The sequence below is a fragment of the Protopterus annectens genome, chromosome 10.part0, assembly GCF_019279795.1.
Source record: "Protopterus annectens isolate FY-2018-M chromosome 10.part0, PAN1.0, whole genome shotgun sequence".
NCBI classification, from domain to species: Eukaryota; Metazoa; Chordata; order Ceratodontiformes; family Protopteridae; genus Protopterus; species Protopterus annectens.
Genome location: NC_056744.1, coordinates 249,668,467 through 249,674,145, shown reverse-complemented (window position 1 = coordinate 249,674,145; position 5,679 = coordinate 249,668,467). Strand labels below are relative to the sequence as shown.

At 42.1% G+C, this 5,679-nt stretch overlaps 1 non-coding gene across 1 annotated transcript; it reads left to right on the top strand.

Moving 5' to 3' along the window:
* The first annotated feature begins 4,043 nt into the window (after positions 1 to 4,043).
* On the top strand, positions 4,044 to 4,202 carry LOC122814554. Its single transcript, XR_006366805.1, has one exon. It is a non-coding gene; the product is annotated as a U1 spliceosomal RNA (small nuclear RNA).
* Positions 4,203 to 5,679: the final 1,477 nt, after the last annotated feature.

Genomic DNA, 5,679 nt, shown 5'->3' with positions numbered 1-5,679 from the left:
TAGGGTCTTGAAGGCAGAAATATTTTGGGTTGTCCAAATATGGGGAGGAAGTGAGTTCCATTTTCATGCAAGCGAGAAGGCTAATAGAGACTGGCCAGGAGTACGTAAAGGTTTATACAATTCAAGTAGGTTATGTTTATTGGATCTGAGAGAATGGCCAGGAAGGTGAATGCCAAACTTTAGATGTTCGTCAATAAGGACTCCGAGAAGCTTGCTGTGAGGGACTACTTCAATAAAGGTCATGTTTCTGCTCTTTATAGAGAAAGAGTTTTTGTCTATTGCGAAGTTCTTTGATGGGGTAAAGATCATAATTTTGATTTTAGTTGCATTAGGGCTAGATGGTTATTTAGCATCCAGGTTTCAGTACTACTAAAGGCTGCCTGAGTTACTTGCATGAGTTTAGGGACAGATTCAGCAGAGTAGTTGATAGTAGAGTCATCTGCACATTCTGAGTTTAGCATTAGGAATGCAATGATGGAAGTTGTTAATGAAGATATTGAATAGTAAAGGACTAGGATAGAACCTCGGGGCACTCCTGTGAGGGTATCAAAGTAGGAATAGGTACAGTTGTTCCATATAATGGCCTGTTGCCTATTGCCTATTTGAAAGGTAAGTGGAAAACCAATTGATAGTTGGGGTGGAGACATTAAGGTGTGAGAGCTTTGACAGTAATAAGTTGTGGGAAATGGTATTGAAGGTTTTGGATAGGTCTAAGAACAGGGAGGATACAACATTGCCTGAGTCTCAGGTGTGGTTGATAATATCAAGGAAATATAAGAGGGTTGTGGAGGTACTGTGGTGGGGTCTGAAACCATGTTGTTTAGGGATTAGGAGGTTATTGTCTAATAGGAAGGATAGAAGTTGTAGTTGAATACATTTTTCAAGTATTTTAGAGATAGGGGAGAGTTTGGCTATGAGGCAGAAGTTAGAGAGGTCAGTGTTGTTGCGTTCTCTGTGTAGGAGGATGATGAATATGTTTTTCCAAAGGAGGGGTACATAAGATTCCTGGATGAAACGGTTGATGAGAATGCAGATGGGGAGGGCGATGCTGTCAGCAGCTAACTTTACAAGGTTTGATGGTAGGTTATCGGGGGCATTACAGCAAGGTTTTAATTTACTGAGAAGTTTTTTAACAGTGTTGACAGGGATAGATTTGAGGGAGAAGGTGGGGGGACGGTGGAATTGCTGGCAGAGGGAGAATGGTTGGGGAGAGAGTGACAGAAGAAGCTAGTGAATTTACAGGGAAAGATGTGGTGAGTTTGGCTATAGAGTCAGTGAAGAAGGAGTTAAGGTTGGTGGCTATGGTATGGTCAGGAGCACTAGGGTCAGGACAGGGGTTGTCTTTTCTGTCAGGTTTGAAGAGAGCAGTGATACTACTCCAAAATTTATTGTGGTTAGATTTATAATTGTTTTTAAGCTTTGAGTAGTAGGATTTACGATCTTAGCTAATACTTTTTTTACCATGTTGCGCAGTTGTTTATATTGGTTAAGAGACTATGGGGTTTTGAGTTGTGGAGTTTCCAGAGTTTATCCTGAGCATGTACAAGTATTATTGTATCTTTGGGGAACCATGGGGCAGTTTTGGATTTCACTCTTTTAGTTCTAGGATGGGAAAAGCTATTTAATGTATTGGTGACTATAGAATTAAAGTAAGCAATGGCATCATCATGAGGAAGAGTTTTCAAAGGGCTGCAGTTCATTTGTTTTAAGCAGTCAGAGAAAAATTGAGGGTTAAAAATAATGTGGATGTGGGTTGTGATATAATTGTGTAGTAAGTGTAGGGGAGATGGGGAGCAAATTGCAAAAGCAGGTAGGTGGTCACTAAGGGAGTTGGGCAAGATGCCACTGTCAGAGATATTATTGGGGTGGGAGACTAGCATCCAGTCCAGAATAGTGCCAGAAGAGTTGTCTTTACTGGATTGGGTAGGAGAATTGATTAATTGAGAGAAACCATATAAGTATCAGTTATGGGAGGTAGTGTTAGAGTTTATAGAAGACCAGTTGATGTTAACATCCCTTAGGATGATTGTTTCATTAGAAATGTTAGATGAGAACCCTGAAAAGTATATCTTCTAGAATGGGGGTATTGTTTCCAGGTGGGATGCAAAGAACAGCTATGACTATGTTTTTATGCTTATTAATTTTTAGCAGGGTAATGGTTATTTCTGCTGTGGAGACTTGAGGTATTGGGTTGGTTCAGGGTGTTACTGTTACAGAGGAGGACAAGAGTATGGCTACTCCACCACCTTTCTTCTTGGTTCTGTCATTTCTAATAATGTTGTAGTGGGGGGGGGTTATTTCATTTAGAAGTGGCTTCAGCCAAGTTTTGAAAATGCAAAGGATGTCAGGGTGGTTATGGGAGAGCTATGCGTGAAAGTTGGGAAGTTTGTTGCAGAGGCTTTGGGCATTGAGAGTAGCTAAGAGGAGGGACTTGTGGGAAGTTTGTGATGGAGGTGGAGTGGAGTTGATTTTTTGGGTGGCAGGGGATGCAGGATTGGGCTGAATGTCTCTAGAGAGGAAGATAGATATTAGATTGAGAATTAAGGATAGTAGTTTTAGAGGACATAGAGTCTGGGGGGAGGGGAGGAGAGAAGGAAGGGTGAGGAGTGTAGAAGGAGGGGTGTACTTTAGAAATGGCAAGAATATTTCTGTTAGATATGAGACAGATTGGTAAAGGTAAGGAGAAATGTAGGCTGAATAGAGGGGTTCATTCATAGGGTGGGTAGAGGTAGTGTGAAAGGGTGTAGGAGAAACTAGGGTGATAGGTAAGTTGGAGTAGTAGGTGGAGAAGGGAGAAATGTAGAAGAGTAAGAAGTAAGGATTTAGGTGTAATGTGCATAGCTAGTGTATAGACTGATATGGATTGGGTAATGGTGTGGGATGGCATGGTGGTAGTAGCCTGGGTGTAAGTTGTGGTGCAGAGTATGAGGTGTGGAGTAGGATGTGGTAGTGAAGTAATTGGGCATGAATGGAGTAATTAATAAGAGGAAGGAGAGGCAGTAGTTGAGGAGGGATGGTGAGTAGTGTGATAGGCAGTAAAGAGGAGTGGGTGTGGTTATGTGACTATAAGGCTAGAGGTAGTGGGGGCAGGTGGGAATTGGGGGTAGGAATGGGGCAAGCCCCCATTGCAGACCATTTGCTACAGAAACAATCAGTGCACTGAAGGTGAGACCAGGCAAGGTTAGAACAGGTTTAAAAAGGCCCAAAAGAAAAGTAGCAGTATTGAAGAGGGTAAGTAACAATAACGATCTTGGAAAAAAGGGGGGGGGGTCAGAGACACAGATAGATGAAGGTGCAAGGGCAGGAGCATGAGGGAAAGGGGAAGAAAATAGAGACAAAGAAACAGAAAAGAACAGTGTCAGGGCTGGTAGCAGGGTCAGGGAGTACAGTAGAGCTGGAAAGGTCTTAGTTGAGAGGGTAGTGCAGCAAAGGCTTTGTCAGAGGGAGTCAGGGGGACATCCAGACATTAACAGAAGGACTGCAGGCATGATGGTAAAAATGGACTTAGATGTACCAGTAGAAGTAGCAGAGGGAGGGAAGGAAGGAGGATTACCTAGGCGTGGTGGTGTGCTTAAAGCCTTATCTAGTTAGTAGGTAGTTGGAGCATAAATTACACAGTCTATAAGGTGAACATACTTTAAGTTATTAAAGGGCTGAAAAGCCATGGTTCCAGGAAAATCAGAGGGAGGGTCCTCTGGATTCATTTGATGTGGCAGCTGTGAACTAGCTGGCTCTGGAGCAGATCATAGCCTTTAAGTTATTAAGGGGCTTAAGAGCTGTGGTTCCAGCAAAAGCAGGAGGAAGGTCCTCTGGAGAAATCCAATGCAGCAGCTGTGAACTAGCTGCCTCTGGATCAGGTGATAGCTTTTAAGTTATTAAGGAGCTGAAGAGCTGTGGTTCCAGCAAAAGCAGGGGGAAGGTCCTCTGGAGAAATCTGATGTGGCAGCTGTGAACTAGCTGGCTCTGGAGCAAGAGATAGCTCAGACAGGCTACAATATACCACCAGCACCTCGGCAGTAGCAGGGAGAGACTACAGGGGCAAGATCCTTACCTGGCAGGGGAGACACCATGATCAAAAAGGTGGTTCTCCCAGGGCAAGGTTCCTTCATTGCACTTCGGAGGGGTTGACCCCTGTGATTTCCCCAAATGTGAGAAACTCAACTGCATAATTTATGGTAGTGGGGGTTGTTAAGAAATCCATTCCAATTTTCTCCATGAAATATGCAATTGGAAAAACAAGAAGGAGAGGATATTCTCATGATGACACAAACTGTTGTGGATTCAATTTTGGTGGGGCTGAGATTCAGCTGATTATAAGTAAGGAACAGGTGAATGATCTCTAGTTTATTCACAAGGGAATGCACACTTACCATTTCTTCCTTTGTGGAAAACAGGTGTAGAGCTGGATCTCATCAGTATAACAATGGTATGCTAAACACCTCTCCTTAATACTATCTCTCAGAGGTAGCATTTATGCCATTAGCAAGGAATAGAGTGATTGCTGTTGTTTTCTACAAAAAGGAGGGTAGGAGAAGTAGGTAAAAATATCCAAACAAATGTTATTACTATGACAAGAGAGGTAAGAAATAAACAACACTAATGTCATGGAGGAGATGTTACAGTATGTTCATAAATACTTGACCAAGATACCATGGCTGACAGTGAATAATTTAAATGAGAGAGCCAGGAGGACTGTACTGAGTAGTTCCATTGGTCTTGAGCTACTAGGAAATCACGGCAGCCTCAGTAGATTGATGAGTGTGAAACCCAGCTTGGAAAGGGTCCCTGAGACAATTATCTGTAATACTGGACTCAAGTTATGTATACATTACCTTCTCAATAAACTAGACAAAAGCTGTAAAAAAACATTAGGATACAGAGATGATTTCTTGAGGTAAGGGTGAAGAGGTCCTCCTTTATGACCGAAGAGAAAATGATCAACTTCAAGGAAGAAGCCAAAGTCTTACATATCACTGTACCAAAGACATCAAATCAATCTAGTAGCAACCTAGCTGGACATTTTTCCAGCCTGTAGATCATAGATGAATAATTGAAATTATAGTCAGAAGCTCATCAAAGTAATGAGCCTTAAACTCCATACAAGAAATATGATTAATGAGAATTAGAAACTAGTGTTAACCCATCTGATAGTGGAAATGAAAAAAAAAAGTTGAAAAAAAACAAGCATCGGACTCACATTGCTGAGTAAATAACACTGTACAAATAGTAAGATGGGATGCGCGGTCTGTCTACCACATGAAAGAGCTTAGCCGATTGGTCAGCCACTGACGAGAACTCTCTAGACAGATATGCTGTTATCTTATGAGAGACCTCAGCCAGGTAAGTATCATAATGCTTATCCAGATCATTTTTTTTACTGCACAGACCTAACTGGTGCCACTGATGGTCCAGATCTATATTATGTAGTTGAAGGAACAAAATGTCGAATACCCTTTCATGGACACATATGTGTCAAACCTACAGTTAAGCGAATGGCCATATCGCCCATTTTTTTCCAAGGGAAAAAAATCGGTAGGCCAACTACGCATGACACAATATCACAAACATTATGAAGTGGGGGCTTCATTCCCCCCACACACCCCCCTGACTAAATATACCAACTCTGAGACTGGACTACAGTGGGAAAAAGGGCAGATTTAAAACAATGGCCAACCGATT